Genomic DNA, 17,274 nt, shown 5'->3' on the forward strand with positions numbered 1-17,274 from the left:
TTACTCTTTCACAGTAGAGCCTATTTTCTGAATAGTCTTCTGTCTAAACTCAAGATTAAAGAAAAAAAAAATCTTAAAATTAACTAAAAGCGAGGCTGTCTCTGCACTGCACAAACCAAACACAAAATGTCGGCATGTTAGCCAATATTATCGTGCACCCTTAATTATAACACTGGGCTAACCTGGCCAAATTACAAACAAAAATCAATCACAACCAACATGGACTGTAGTAGCCGTGGAAGGAGAGAGGAAGTCCTTTCCTATAGTCCATCTGACCATATTGGCTTTACTGGCCAATAAAAGCAGTCCACTCAGCCATGCTCTTCTTGTAAGATGATGTGAGATCTCTCTCATGGATTTTGTCCAAGAGAACCTCCGTCTGTATGACGGAAAGCAGAGTGGCTACACACTTTGGGTATGTAAGGTGAAGGGTGTAATAGTAGGCCATAAGGTATAAAGCACCCTCGGTAACCAAGTCTTTTGGAAATGTGGTTATTGGCACATCTCCTACCGCTAGGATGCAGTTGGATGGACTCACAATCAGGACTGGGCAGGAGAGAGGACGTTTCATCAGATAGGTATTAGGGTCTTCTTGGTCCTTTAACACATAACACAGACATACTTTTGTAAGGATGATGCACTTTTGTTTCAAACACATAACTAAAGCTAAATTACAACAAAAGTTGAGGTTCTGAGAAAACACATCTGAAATTGCTACTTTTAATTATTCTCGATGGAATTACTGTTCACATCTGTCTAGCCTTCCTGAAAAACAGAAAACCAAGGCTACATTTAATTAGGTATCATTGAGGTGATAAAAATGTGCTACCACGTAATGCATCCATGTTTGTATTTACTGGTCACAGAGATCTAACCTGTGAGAACCCTCATTCCAAAAATGTGTTTTAGGTGCCTTTTGAAGGCTTAGAACATATAATATGTGAATATAAAATACTTTGGCACTCATCAGAAGCATTTTTTAATACTGTTGTCCCAAAAAGAACAAAAACAAAAAACAACTACTACATTTTACACAACTCACCTCAAGGACATGCACCAGAGCCTCACTCGCATCCCGTGCCCTCTTTGGAGGAGCAGAGGTGGATGGGAAGAGTGATGGCAGCACATGTAGGATCTCAAGAGCCTGTTCAGCTATACAGAAAAAAGAATCATCATCTCATTACCACACTTAAACAAAATCCTCAAGCATGTCCAGCAAAATCGCTGGACATGCTCGTAGGCAAGAAGTGAAGCAGCACATGGCGGGGAGAAATGAGGGGTGAGAACAGACACAATTTTGCACCGGAGGTTTTCGGGAAGCTTTTATTTTGGTATTTCCGTTGATTCGTACAATAAATTTGCATATTAGCCTAAACATTTAGGTTTAACATTTAACATTTAGATTTAAATATAATATTTAGATTTAATATTTAACATTTAGATTTAATATTTAACATTTGATGAAAAGTTACAAATATTTTACTAAATGTTGTAAAAAATTACTCGAAAAAACATGTTTTTGTAAGGTTTTGAGCTAAATGTGGAAAAATGTTGCCGTTAATTTCAGCATGTTTCAGTTTACAAACGGCGCCCCATAATTATCAGACTATTTTTGACTTCAAACAACATTTTTTTTTGCGATTAAGTGTCAACAGAGATACAGAAAAGTGGTTACACCTAAAAAGCAAGGTCACTGAAGGCAGCGGTGTGGTTGTACAATGGTGCTGTAACCTTGTCCTGTCACCAGGGGGCGACGTCAAAATATCTGCTGTTGTCTTGTTGGCCCTTGGCTTACGGTGCATTCCAGATTGAGTCGGAAGTCGGAATTCCTGAGCTCCCAGTAGTAATTTTCATCTGGAACTCCCCCTCAACTAGTATTTCCTTCTTGGAAAGTCAGAGCAGGCAGCCTCAACAATCCAAGATGGTGACAGAGAACATAAACATAATCTGCTCTGTCACTCACCTGTATTTGTGACTCATGATATAAGCCACATGCTAAGCACTTACCACATTCTATCAATGAACGTGCTGCAGCTAAAATAAATCCCATCTTACTTTGCTTTTCTGACTTTCCTGCTGGAATGCACAAACTCGGGAATGACGTCACTGCCAAAAAGGACCACAGACATCAGAACATTGACACAGCTGCCAGGTTGGAAAAGTGAAGCAACAAAACAAAAAAACTGTACTCCATTTACAGGCCACCAGGGGGCGACCCCTGCGTCTGTAAAAGACTTCTGGCCCTATAGAGGTCTCTGGGACCTCTGTGAACAGTTCCCTGATGTGTTCAAGGGTTCAGTTTCTCATTTCAGAACACAGCTGAAATGATCAAGACTCACTGAAGGGGTGTGAAATGTGTCTAAATCTAGGGAACAGAGGCCTGATCGACGATATGTTCTGCAGACTCGTGTCTTTGTTCATAAACAGAAAAATGAAGGTAAAACACAAAGGCTTCCTTCAGTTTGACCTCTCAAAGGTCAAGGTCAGTCCAGTCTAACATGTTTTACTTTAACATGAAACGCTGCTATGACCGAGTCTCAAACAACAGAAAATCCAGAGTCTGCTCATCAGCTAACGACTCTGTTTTATGCTGTCGGTGGGTTAAATATCATGAAACGCCTCATTCAGTCAGCTGCATGTTCTTTAGAACCAAACTGGCTGCTCGAACTGATGAATGATACCACACTGAGCTCTCTGCAAGGGAACGAATGAGCTCGATTCCCTAAAATATCAGCCAGCGAGTCCAAACACACTGATTTTTACTAACGGATAAAATGATGTTAACTTTTCTATCAACTTCTTTTGCTCGTTATCACCTTATTAACTGTTCGGGGGTGAGAATGAAGCCTTGTACAAACTCTGGGTAAAGTAGTGTTTAGAAACGAGAACACTGAACGGGAAGTTAAAACACATCATAGACACCTCAGCTTCACTACTGGAACTTCAACATTATGCACTACACACTGTACAGTAATGCCACTGTTTTGCACATGTCTCAACTCTGTATATTTTTATATATTTTATTTTATTTTTACTCTATTTAATTTGTAAAAATGTGTATACACACACACACACACACACACACACACACACACAGAAAAACATTTAGTATACACATCCAGAAATGCATATACTATTATATATTGTACATATATTTATTAGGTTCAGATTAGCCATCCTTGTATTTTGCTTTGTTTACGTTATTGTATTTGCACAACTCTGTTGCTTGTGAAGCTCGCACACAAGAATTTCACTCACATGTACTGTACCAATGTACCTGCACATGTGATGTGACAATAAAAGTGATTTGATTTGATTTGATAAAAGAAAAAGGCGCAGCGGTGTTCCTTCTCCGAGTGGGGGGGCTTCTTCCGTCTCCAGGCGTCTTCAGGAGTTTTTAAGTTTCCTTGGTGTAGAGGCTAAGCCTACGCTTGAAGCCACTGAGGTGGTCGTTAACGGGGGTGACGCGATGTCACTGGTATGCATGAATGTTCACAGTCCAATAAATCCAGCAGTATGTATCTTGTCATTTTTGGTCTTTATTCCGTATCGACATAGCATAACAGCGCAACGGTCACAAACTGTTTGCCTTCTCAATGACACACCTGACGCCGATTACGTGCGTCTACCTTAAATACCTTTACATTACATAATCAAAACAGAAAAAGGTAACCTCTAGTGACCACATAAGGTATTAACCCAAGAATGGCTCCTACACCCCGGCCCCTAATTGAAATGGCTATCAGACATGGCAATTCTAATCACAAAGAAAATAAGGAGCCACTAATAGAGTCTACTTTAGACCTATACATTCACATAAATAAACATAAGTAACACACTTTTAGATTACAGTCTCATGTAACAAGCAAAGTTTGGTTACAGGTCTTTCCAGAATATTAGTCTTTGTTTTTAAACGTGCAGATCGCACGAGTCCTTTTTTGTCACAAATGGCTTCCAGAACTCTTCCAAGTGGCCAGGAACCACGCGGTGCAGAAGAATCCATTATAATGACTATATCTCCAGGTTTTAGATTCTTCTTCTTTTGGTTCCATTTTTGTCTCTCCTGTAACAAAGGCAGGTATTCGCGTATCCATCGTTTCCAAAAAAGGTCTGAGATGTACTGAGCCTGTTTCCATCTTCTCTTCAGATACATATCCTGAGGGTCAAATAGTCCGGGTGGTAAAGATGGTTTTCCTTTCAAATGGAGCACTGTAACAAAAAATAATTTCCCCCAGGGATCAATAAAGTATTCTGATTCTGATTCTGATTCTGATTCTGATCAGGAGGATGTGATTTGGTGTAAGTGGCTCTAGGTCTTTTGGATCATCAGAAAGCTTTGTGATGGGTCTGTCATTTAAAATTGCTTCAATTTCACATAGAACCGTATTTAAGCCATCGTCGTCCAACTGTTGTTGCTGAAGAACGGATCTCAGAATCTTTCTGATCATACGAATTATCCGTTCCCAAATTCCACCATGATGTGATGCTCCAGGCGGATTAAAACTCCATCTTATTCCAATGTGTCGCAAAGCATCCGCTATTTGGGTATGTTTCAGCGATTCAAGAGCCTCCCTTAACTCTCTGTCTGCTCCGACAAAGTTGGTTCCATTGTCCGATTGGATGTGAGCGACTTGACCTCTTCGACTCACAAAACGACGCAAAGCATTAATGCAGGCATCTGTGTTTAGAGAGCTAGCCACTTCCAAGTGCACTGCTCGGCTGGCTAAACAGGTGAAAATGACTCCATAGCGTTTAGCTGTACCTCGTCCTCTTTTCACTTCAATAGGTCCGAAGTAATCAACCCCGACATTGGTGAATGGTGGGTTATCTGGCAAGATTCTTTCCTTGAGTAAATCTGCCATCTTTTGCTCCAAGGCTTTTCCATGATATTTCCTGCAAAAATTACATTCTGCGATAACCTTCCTTACAGCTGAGTTGGCCTTTGTGATCCAGTATCTTCTCCTTAGTGTGGATAAGGTGTGGTTACGACCGCTATGACCAAGCTGTTGATGAATGTGCTTTAGGATGAGACTTGCTACATGTTGATCCTTTGCAAGAACAAAGGGATGCTTTATTTCTTCTGGTAAGGAGCCCTTTGTGTCAAGGCTCGGCTGTGTGGCAGGCAGGAGGAGGACCCAAACGCAAAACTCACAGACACGGGGATGAACTCAAAATCACAGCTTTAATGCTGGAATGGCAGAACACAGGAAATACAAAACTAAACTGGGAAAAGTAAACTAACATACGCAGAGAGACACAGGGAGATCCACACAACATGAGGGACGACGTCACGCTGAACAGAGGGAGACGCAGACAGAAATACACAGAGGGTTAACGAGGAAGGTGGGAACACACGGGGAACACAGGTGACACTGATAATCATAACGAGACAGGGCAGGGTGAACTGAACATGACATGTACGGGCGTGAGAGTCACAAAGTAAACAGGAAGTACACAGAGGTTCAGACAGGAGGAGAGAGAGAGCACGGGGAAAACACAGACATAACGGGCTGGGAAAACATGAAACAACCACAAAGGGAGACGAGGGCTCATAAATACATAGAGGGCACACAGGGGGAAGAGAGAGCACGGGGAGAACTTAGACATAATGGGCAGGGGAAACATGGAATAAAACATAAGGAGAGACGAGGGCTCACAGATACACAGAGGGGCACACAGGGGGTAAAAGCCATGAAGGGAAAACACTTAGGGAACAACACAACAGGGCAACTCAGAAAACATGGCCTAAGCAAGGAACAAAATACAAACATACAAGAACACTAAGAACACTGGGCCAACATGGCCCAGGACCATGACACTTTGTCAGTCGTCCCCCAACTCTTAAGAGGCCTTTATCGTCAAGATAAGGATCTAATCTATAAATTGAGCTGTGCCTGCTCACAGAACCTTTCCCACTTGACAACGTAGCAACCTCCTCTCCAAATCGTTGTTGCTGGCAAAATCTAATAATGGCAAGCTCAGCTTCCAGAAGATCCTTTGAAGATAGTCTGTACAGTTGCGTTTTCTTTACTTTCTCCTTTGTAGTACCTTTACAAATTGGGTTATCTGAGTAAGGTTGCGGTCTTTTTTTCTTATTTCTCATTGAACGAAGGATTTCCTTCAGTCTAAGGAACCAAGCAACAGCAACCTTGAGCCTTCTCCAGTCTGAGAAGTACACCATCAATTGACATGTAGCATCTAGCAAGTCTTTTACCTGAGTAACATTTACTGTGGCCTCACCTTTGACTTCAGGGTCCTCTGGTTCTAAGGAGCATTCCATTAAATTGGTTGGCCAATCACTTTCCGGCTTCTGCAGAAAGCTTGGTCCTTCGATCCAGCGGCTGCTATGAACAACGTTCCCAGCCTTGAGCCCTCTTGTAGCATCATCTGCTGGGTTTTTCTTCGAGCTTACATATCTCCATTGTGATTGTTTAGTTGCAGTTGTAATGAATGAGACTCTGTTTGCCACAAAGGTAAGGAATCGTTTATCCTCATTCATTATATATTTTAATACAGATGTACTATCTGTCCAAAATATAGATTGCTCGAGTTTCATTCTCAACTGAGCCCTTAACATGAGATCCACTCGGACGGCAACTACAGCAGCTGTTAGTTCCAGACGTGGAATAGTGACAGGTTTTAGAGGTGTTACTCTTGCCTTGCCCATCAAGAACGCGACGTGGATGGATTTCCTATTATCTTGCATGCGCAGATATGACACGGTTCCATATCCAGATTCACCAGCATCTGAAAAATGGTGTAGCTGTGCATGTGAGAGAGGTCCAAACTCTCTTGGTTGTATACACCTTTTAACCTTGAAATGGGAAAGCATTTGCAAATCACTGAGCCAACCTTTCCACTTTTGCAACATGGTTTGGGGTATTGGTTCATCCCATCCCAGTTTCCTTTTGCAAAGCTCCTGCTGCATTCCTTTGGCAGGCAGCAGGACTGGTGCAAGAAATCCCAATGGATCGTAAATGGAACTTGATATTGATAACATTCCACGCCTAGTACAGGATTTTTGAGGGATATCCATTTTGAAGTTGAATGTATCAGTTTCCACGCACCACTGCAAGCCCAGAGCTCTTTCTACCGGAAGTTTGTCTCTGTCAAGATTTAATTCTTTCAAGTCTTTAGCCCTTTGCTCCTCAGAGATACTTTGCAACAGGGTGCGATTGTTACTGACCCACTTGGTCAGTGTAAATCCTCCCCTTTGACTGTGCTGAAAGATCTTTGACCAAATCGACAGCATCTGAGGTGGAGGCCACACTCTTTAAACAGTCGTCCACATAGAAGTTCTCTTTCAGCGTTTCACATACCTTGTCTAGGAATTCAGTCTTATTGTCCTCAGCTGTTTTTCTCAAAGCGAAACTGGCGCAGCTAGGGGAAGATACTGCACCGAACAGATGAACAGTCATGCGAAACTCAATTATGTCCTTGCTCAGATCTCCATCTGGCCACCATAAAAAACGCAGAAAGTCTCTGTCTTCTTTGGCAACTTTAACTTGATAAAACATTGCCTTTATGTCACCCATAAATGCGACTGGATCCTGTCGAAATCTAAGCAAAACCCCAAGCAATGTGCTTGTGAGATTAGGACCTTGTAAGAGCTGCTTGTTTAATGATGTCCCCTGGAATGATGCCCCACAGTCAAATACAATTCTTATGGATCGTTTTCTGGGATGGTAAACTGCGTGATGAGGAATGTACCACTTCTTTCCATTTTCGCAAGACAGCTGCTGTGAAGGTATTTGCTCTGCATATCCATTACTTATCATCTCGTCCATAAAGTTTTTATATTCTTTATGCAACTGTTCATTGTTGAGAAGTTTTCGTTGTAGACTTTGCAATCTTTGTTTAACTATGGAGAAATTGTTTGGCATCTTTATGTTATCCTTTTTAAAAGGTAACTTCAAACAGTAGTGTCCGTCTTCCATTGTTGCAGATTTTTCCATGATCTTCATGAACTTAAGGTCCTCCCTTGACAAACCCTTTTCCTCTGTAACCCTTTCATTAAAGTCATAGTTATATTGACTTTTCAGCATCTCCTCCAGCTTACAAACAGATATCCTATTTACAACTGTTGGTGGGTGCTCGCTGTCCAAGTTGCTTTTACCATCTTCCATGGGCCCATTTATGACCCAGCCCAATGCTGTTCTTATAGCATATGGGCCATTCCCCTGGCTATGAATGACCTCCCATGGTTCCAATAACTTGGGAGCGTTGCATCCAATCAGCAGGTCCACATTAGCCATTATGTGGGGAATTTGAACCTTTGACAGATATGGCCACCTGATCAGATCTTCTTCCTTTACAAAGTTATCCATGGTGACAGGCATCCTTTCCTGTGTTAGGATTTCTGGAAGTTCATAGAAGGCATTGCTGCCTAAACCAGAAACTTCAAGACCAGTAAGTGAGTGGGCAGAGACGACCTTTTCTTGACCCATCGTTTGTAACAGGAAGTGAGTTCTTTTGCCCACAAGATTTAGCTTTTGCATGAGGTGCTCTGAACAGAAGCTAGCTGAACTGCCAGGATCTAAAAAAGCATATGTCTGTATGACATGACTACCTTTAACAGACTTTATTTGAACTGGCAGAATGGAAAGCAAACCGCTTTCTCTTCCGGCCCCTGTATGACCACAAGTTTTTACATTCTTTGAAGAGGATGGCTCTCCATAGCATTCAGGGCTTACACCATCGTTATCAATATGGAGGACAGTGGGATGACCTTTACCACACGTTCTACATATCAAACGCTTAGCACAGTCCTTGCTTATGTGCCCAGCACCTAAGCAACCAAAACACAGCCCTTTCTCCTTTAGAAAAAGCATTTTGTCTCTGTGCTTCTTCCGCTGAAACTGTTGACACTCCTCCAGTGTGTGTCATTGAGTACAGCAGACACAAGATGGCTTTACTGTAAAGTCATGGCTTGTTGTAGTAATCAGCCTTTCCGTACTGTAGGTTTTTTTCATGATCATGGGTGTGGCTGTAGCAGCAAAGCTGTTCCCTTTAATTTGTTTGCTTGGTTGTGACTTCAGTCTGTTGTCAACCTTTGAGACAGGGATTGTTGACGTTACATTCTGAATGTCCCCAAACAAAGGATCTGAAAGAATTTTCACCTGCTTTTCAATAAATGCAACCAAATCTTCAAACTGAGCTCTGTGTTTAGAGGTTTCCAATATATCATATGCGAACGCTCTCCATTTCTCTCTCATTTTATATGGCAACTTGCACAAAATGATTTTCATGTTCACTGGCATGTCCAGTTCCTGCATATGTTGCAATGTTTCCATGACATTACAACTCCCACGTAAGAAAAGAGAATATGCTTGCAATGATTTCACATCTTCATTTTTAATTGCAGGCCAAGATAACGCCTTGTCAATATAAGCAGTTGCAATTTTATATTCATTTCCAAAGTGTTCTTTGAGCAGTTGCTTTGCTTGTATATAGCCTTGTCCTGCAGCCATATGTTGACAACTGCGTACCAGCTCTCTCGGCTGTCCTGTTGTAAACTGCTCCAAATAATACAAGCAGTCCCTCTTATTGGCCTTTTCTTCCACTCCTTGTTCAAACACATTAATGAAAGAGATATACTGAAGAGGATCACCATTGAATACAGGTATTTTCCTGGATGGTAATGACGATGCACGCTGATGCTGAACAAGGGTTGCAGTTATTTCATTTTGTCTTTGTAAAATGGTACAAATGTCCTCCAACCGTCCTTCTGCCGCTGTAGGAATTGACCTGGGCGATGGAGGATCCACATTGTGAAATTGCATTGTGATGACCGTTTCAGCTTGTGGCTCACCTTCAATTTCCGTTCCTGGCAGGATCATTGCAGATATGTTGCTTTCAGTCTGTACTATTTGCACTGCAGGTTTATCTTCATTGACTGGTGTACTAGGCTTGACTGTGGCTGAAGCAGCTGTTTTCTTGATTTCCCTTTCATAATATGAATTCATAGCATTGGACGATATGTTAGATATACTTTGAACTTCAGCAGCTTGGAGAACAGCTAACTTTGCAGAAGAGGCAGAAAGCAGCGCTTCAAGCTCAAGCTGTTCACGTTTCCTCCTTAGCTTTAGCTCTTGCTCCTCCAAAGCATGCTTCTCTTTTAAGACTGCCATACAAGCGAGTAATGCTGCCTTTTCTGCTTTTGCCTTGATTTTGGCAGAAGAAGTTGTGCTCACTTTACCACTAGATGAGCTTTTAGTGACTGAAGATTTACCAACAACATTTGAAACACTGTCCTCTGGCTTAACGCCATCATCAACACCATGATCATCCTTTAAATGTAAATATATACAGAACTTGAGGACATTACCTACATGTAAATATCTAAATAATTATAAATTTGTTGTGTTTTCTTTAACAATGTCAGAAGGAGAGAGGCACTGCCCCCCGACGCTCCTGCTGCGCCTCCTCCTTCTGACAGGAACTGCTTACAGAACAAGCATGAATGATGCCTGAGTGGACACACACAACTCACAAGTTCCTGGCTCTGTCAGCTCCTCTGCAGAGGGTTTCCCTAAGAAGGTGGACCTAGCAGGGTCACCGGGGGACGGGGAGCTGTGCCTCACGGCCCTCACTTCGTCGGAGAAACCCTCATGCAGAGTTCAGAAACTTGTGTGTTGAGTATGTCGCTGTGAGCCTCCACCATTTAACTAGTGGGTGAAGCCTGAACTGTCTAGAGACAGACCAGACCAGCTGCACAACACAGACACTTCAAACCTGAGGACAAATCTGAGAGAACAGAAAAAGGAAAGGAAACTTAGCTTAGAACCATGCAGCGCTACAGGAGACGGCAGCACTGCAGAGGTGAGGACCGGCACCTGTTTGAAAGAGACAAATGCACACAAACACACACAACAACGAACGAGAAACAAACACAGAGAGAGGAAAAAGTGGTTATACAGAACTTGAGGACATTATCTACATGTAATTATCTACATAATTATAAATTTGTTGTGCTTTCTGATAGGAGAATCATCAATTTTGGCAACAAAGAAGCCTGGTGGATGTTTGTTTACAGTCTGATGATGGGACATCATGCTCTGCATCGTCAAAGTTTGCCTCCTCATTATTATTCATACCCAGTAATGTGAAGTATGCTCATATCTACTATAACTGAACCAACCTGGTGCTCTTCATTTATGGAGGCTGTTGAGTCTGAATGTTGGATGTTGTGTATCTTGTGTTCTCTGGGCTTTGTTGTCCTCAGTCTTTTCGCAGGATCAGAAAACAAAACCAGGAGGCGCGTAAATGTTTCTTCAAATGTTTCTTCTGGATGATGATAAGACTGTGACACGGGATGCCACCTTTGGTCTTGTGATGAAGCAAAGCTCAGGAAGAAGTGGGATTAAATGGTACCCACATGTGTGCTGCTGAGAAGGATGTACAGGGGCACCTGCAGCCAAATCCAAGCCTCAGGTTAGTTGTAGTTGCAGAACGCTATAGGACTGAGACAGCTGAGGCATCAAATGTTTGATTAAACGGATGAAAAAGAGAAGTTTCTTCCCTATAATTATCACTTCTTAAAATCTGTAGCAACTTCAAGTCTTTCAGCATGCTGAGCATGCAAAGAATGTGACAATATATTTTTGTTCAATATTTAATTTCTTTTAGTTGCAATTGTTAAATGAAAAAAAAAATATATTCTTATAATTTAGCAAACTAATTTATCAAAAAAAAATACATATATCTGTATTAGTTTTAATAAATTAATTTGACACCTGTATTGAAAATACCATATTGTATTCATACAGAATCAGTTTGGTATCATTGTTTGTCTGCTCACTGATTGTTGAAACTAAGAGCTACTTTGATCTGTTTAGATCTAAAGTATCCAAAGTTGAGCTCTGATGTTTCTTCACCCCTGTGTGTGTGATATGTGATTCCTACATGCTGGCAGAGCAGCAGTTTGTGCTCACAGATGGTGACGGTGTGGAGAGACGGTGGTGTTTCCTCAGAAGAACCAGCAGAGTCACTTGCTGACTGATGCTCATCTGCACTGCACAGAGGAAATCAACTGACCGAGGTTTGTCCAGTGACGTGTTATGAATGTATATTTGTTTTATGCTTACAGTTATGTTTTTCTTGACAGAGGCTCTGCAGAGGTTAGACAAAGCAGAGAAAACATGTGCTTTACATTTTACTGTGATTTATTGAGATATTTGTTGCCTGATGTTCAGCAGGAATGGAGAAATAGAATCAAAGGGAGATGTTTTTGATGTTTTTGTAATGATGTAAGTAAATCTTCAATATTATTTATTTGCTTGGTTATATTAGGAGTGTTTCTGAGTGAGGGGGAGAAGAGTCATCATCCAGGTAAAGTGACGTAGATCAGTGGATACACTTGTCTCCCCTTTAAAGGAGACAATCCAAGTCATCCTTAAATGTTAGTGCTTTCAAATACACAAACATTTTTAAAGGACAAAAATGAACATCCAACTTTGACTGTAACACAAAATAAATCTTTCCATGTGTGTTTTCAAACTCTCAGATGGGCAGCATATCAGTCTTGGACTGTCTAACCTGCCGGAGCAGCACTGAATGACCACCACACATGAGCATGTTCCTGCAACATTCAGCATCTGATCCTTCATCTGTGTGCTTCTGCTTTTGGTAAGTAGAGTTACCCAACTCCAGTAACTCTACACACATGCCATCCATTTCTGACGGCCTGGTTACTTCCTGTCAGTTACTTTAGAAACCATGTGGTCACCTGACCTAACACTATTCAAGTGTCACATGTCAAACAGCTGGAGAGGAAACTACACCAGTGTACTGGGATGTTTCACCAACACGTGCCAGATGCTGTTCCTTCATGGTGACATCACAGAGACAGCCCCACCCACCTCAGGACCTCGCCATTTATCATGATGATTATAATGATGACAGCGAGCGGAACTAAGACTGTAAAAATCCACGACCAGAATTTTTCTTTCTAATTATTAATGAATACTGAGAGCCTCTTTCTGTGTTTTGTATGTTTTGGGGTTGTTTTTTTTTTACCTCATTTGTTACTAACAAAGTTCACCAAACTCACACAGTTTACATTCTGTATGTTTCCATCTTTACCAGCCACACTCTAATTGCATTTAAGAAAATAATCCTTAGAAATCGTCATTTTTCTCTTTTGTAATTGATGATAATTCAGTGAATATAAGATAAGATAAGATAACTCTTTATTGTCATTGCACAGTCATACATAGTACAGTAGTACAATGAAATTGGAAAAACTGTCCTACGTCGGCACTACATATAACACAACACGACACGATATGACACATCACAACGTAACAAACAACACAACACAGTAACACACTGCTTCCTTCTATTGCGTCACACATTGCTTTAAGTTTTTCAGTGTCCAGTTATTTTTTACTGCTGTTTAAATTCTCTGAATGTTTGACCCTGTAGACTGTTTGATGGACTGCTTGTCTTCCTGTTTGTAACCGCCGCCTGTTTTTTTTTAATAAAGATTTGGATTTCTGACTTCAACACAGCCTCTGCGTGTCCTCCCTTTGAGTCCTCTTCCTCTGTGAACGTGTTGCATGTGTCACAGATTCATTTTATTAGCAGCTTTCCCACAGTGAGTTGCATCAGCATTCATTCACAGCACATTTCAGAAGGATTCAGATTAATACAGTGATCTTATAGTCAGAATGATCCTGACAGAGTGCCACTGTAAACTATCTTTCATCAGGTAAATTTCAAAGTTCAGTATTTCAAAGCAGGAGTTATGAAGACTCATACTGGCATTAGGACTAATAATATGTACTTACAGAGTCAAAGTTTTTTAATTATGCTAGAATATTGGAAGACAATCAACTTTTAGTGTTTTCCGCATATTAATTATTCTGAAATAGAGACGTGACCCTAACTGTACAGAAGCACTAAACAACTGACAATCTTAACAGACATCATTGGCCTGAGCCGTCATGCACAGTGAGTCTGATCCTTTGCTGTGAGAGTCTGACAAGCATGTTTCTGGTCAGTTTGGAAGAAATAATATCACAATGTTGATCTTTTTTTCAATATTCCTTCTCTTTTACAACACAAACTGTGATCAAAGGTACTTATGTTCACAGCATGTAACTATACTGACAGTCCAGGGCATTGTGGTCTGTTGAGCTAGGGTTAGCAATTCAGACATATGTAATCAATATTAAACGTCTCTGACGTGGGCCACTGTCCACAGTGTTGGGAAATCCATACCAGGCTGGAATGAGTCAAGGTAGGTGAGCATCCACGAGAAGACACAGCAGATGCATCCTACTAATACTGACAGGACCAGGAGACTCCAGAAACCGAGCATCTTCTCTTCAGTGCCATCCTCGCCTGTCACCCTCTCTGCCCGCAGCGAGGGTGACCTAATCTTATCAGCCTCTGTTTAGTCATCTGACCTGCAAAGCAGACTAACATTAACAAGGTTAAAAACTGGACCTGATAGTTGTACTATATGAAAAGTATAAGGATTATTGAGATGATGACACGTCATCCTGAGAGGATTTTTTCTCAAGAAGATTATGTCTACAATTTCAACCATATGTGTGCTTCTCCACATTCAGTCATTAAACTGTACTGTGGTAAATTAAGGAAGTAAGACGTCTGTGAAACTAATGATGAATCAGATCTCTGTCTCAGATGAAATTAAAAGTTCAGACAACCATTTTCATGACACAAATTCTAATTCTAAGCCTCCTGTAATAGAGGAGTGGAGGACACTCTTTTGACTTTACTAAATCTGATTCTTAAACATGTAGAGAGTAAAGGGACTTTTGCAAAACTTCTTTTCATCGATTTTTCTTCGGCTTTTAATACAATACAACCCCATATTTTAATTAAAAGACTTTTAGAACAGTTTGAAATCAGGAAAAACCTGGTGGGCTGGATTTTAGATTTTTTTAACTGACAGGTCACAAAGAGTGAGAATAAATGGGATTCTGTCTGACCCAGTGTTCTCCTCCACAAGTTCTCCTCAAGGGTGTGTCTTATCGCCCTTATTATTCATTCTCTATACAAACATGTGTCAGAGCAGATATGAAAACAGGGCCATCATTAAATATGCAGATGACTCTGTTATTGTCATCTTACTGAAAGAGGGTGAAACTAACCACGGTCCAGTCATTGATGACTTTGTTCAGTGGTGTGAGGAGTCTTATCTCCAGCTGAACATATCTAAAACAAAAGATATGGTTGTTGATTTTAGGAAACAACAAAATGGGCACGGAGTCACTTTAATTAAAGGTCAGAAAATAGAGCAAGTGCAGTCATATAAATATCTTGGGACCATAATCAATGAAAAACTGAACTTTGATCAAAATTGCAAATCAGTTTGTAAAAAGGGTCACCAGCACCTTTATTGCCTTAGGAAACGTGCTCATTTCCACATTGACCAAAAAATTTTAACTTTGTTTTATCGTTCTTTTATTGAGTCTGTTTTATCCTTTTGTTTGGTGGCATGGTTTGGTCAGACCTCTGTCACAGAGAAAAACTCTCTAAATCAGTTAGTGAGATGGTCCAGTCATCTGATAGGTGAGCCACAGTCTTGTTTAGCCTCCCTGTACTCCAAGCAGGTACAGAGGATGGCTTTATCATTCCTTAAAAATAGTTCCCATCCGCTAAGGGGTGAATTTCAGCTTCTTTCCTCAGGACGGAGGTTTCTATTTCCGAGATAGCTTTGTCCCCGTTGCTCTCACTGAATTAAATAAGAACTGTTTTTGATTCGAAATATTAAATTACTATATATGTGCTACAGGGAGGTTTATATCTTTATTAGGTATGTGTGTTTTTGAAGGGATGCTAAATGCTATCATTTTTTCTGTAAAGCAGATTTACCTTGCCTGTGGGTATAAATAAAGTTACCTTGACCTTGACCTCCTGTAATGATCCTCCTGACACAACAAACAGCGCTCACCTCATCTGCAGGTTATACATATTGCAAAGTCATGCAGCAGGGTGCACTGAACTGGATCAGATCTGGCATATTGACACCCCTGAACTAGCTGATAAGTCATTTCATACAAAACCATATATGTGAGTCTCATGGAGGCACTGCATTACTCATTCTTTCATCTCTGAGTAGAAGGAGCACATTTTAGTTTTGACCATTTTCAGCTGCCCAGGCAGTATGTGGGAAACATTATTATACACTATATTACCAGAAGTATTTCCCCTTTTGCCTTCACACACATATAACTGAGATCCCAGTCTTATTCCATAGGGTTTGATATGGTGTCGGCCAACCCTTTGCAGCTACAACAGCTTCAACTCTCATTGGAAGGCTTTCCATAAGGTTTAGGAGTGTGCTTATGGGAATTTTTGACAATTCCTCCAGAAGGACATTTGTGAGGTCAGGCACTGATGATGGATGAGAAGGCCGGCCTTGAAGTGTATGCTCTAATTCAGCGGTCCCCAACCCCCGGGCCTCGGACTGGTACCAGTCCGTGAGTTGTTTGGTACCGGGCCGCGAGAGTTGAGGCTCAGGTGTGAAATGTATGGTTTTCAGGGTTTTTATCGGTTTTCAGCGTTACTTTGTTATTGTTTTTATCGTTAACTCGGTTTTCAAGGGTCTTTTCACGTGTGTTATGAATAAATCTTCTTTTTTTCTGTACCGGTACTAGTTTTATTTTGTTGTATTTATCCGTGACACCTTAAAGGCCGGTCCGTGAAAATATTCTCGGGCATAAACCGGTCCGTGGTGCAAAAAAGGTTGGGGCCGCTGCTCTAATTCATCCCAAAGGTTTTCTCTCGGGCTGAGTTTAGGACTGTGCAGGCCAGTCAGATTCTTCCACACCAAACTCACTCATCCATGTCTTTAAGGACCCTGCTTGTGTGCACTCGTGCACAGCCATGCTAGAACAGGAAGGAGCCATCCCCAAGTTGTTCCTACAAAGTTGGGAGCATGAAATTGCACAAAATATTTTCAGTTTCTTTCACTGGAAGTAAAGAGCTGAGCCCAACTTCTGAAAAACAACCCCACACCCCCTCCAGCAAAGTTTAAACTTCTCTATATTGTGCTCTATATCAAGTTCTCTACACACTGTTCTTTAGCTAATCTAATGGCCACATGAAGTTTGGCGCAAACATAATGTGTCCTTCCACACCTTTGCTGATGACATTCAGATCTACCTCCCTCTGAGGTTAGACTGTAAGGACTCTCTGCAGCCGTTATTCTCCTGTTTGTCTGACATTAAGACTTGGATGGCTCTTAACTTTCTACATCTAAATGAAAGTAAAACTGAAGTCATTGTGTTTGGGCTTCTT

The 17,274-nt window shown here is 41.1% G+C and overlaps 1 long non-coding RNA gene across 4 annotated transcripts; it reads left to right on the plus strand.

Moving 5' to 3' along the window:
• The first annotated feature begins 10,989 nt into the window (after nucleotides 1-10,989).
• Nucleotides 10,990-13,506, plus strand: LOC112432906 (uncharacterized). Of its 4 annotated transcripts, none has more exons than XR_013096506.1 (5): nucleotides 10,990-11,433; nucleotides 11,915-12,040; nucleotides 12,292-12,400; nucleotides 12,506-12,627; nucleotides 12,748-13,506. It is a non-coding gene; the product is annotated as an uncharacterized LOC112432906 (long non-coding RNA). The 4 variants fall into 4 exon arrangements; XR_013096508.1 differs by having other exon boundaries at nucleotides 12,292-12,330; XR_013096507.1 differs by having other exon boundaries at nucleotides 11,920-12,040.
• Nucleotides 13,507-17,274: the final 3,768 nt, after the last annotated feature.

This window comes from Maylandia zebra, unplaced genomic scaffold, assembly GCF_041146795.1.
Source record: "Maylandia zebra isolate NMK-2024a unplaced genomic scaffold, Mzebra_GT3a scaffold17, whole genome shotgun sequence".
Taxonomy (NCBI): domain Eukaryota; kingdom Metazoa; phylum Chordata; class Actinopteri; order Cichliformes; family Cichlidae; genus Maylandia; species Maylandia zebra.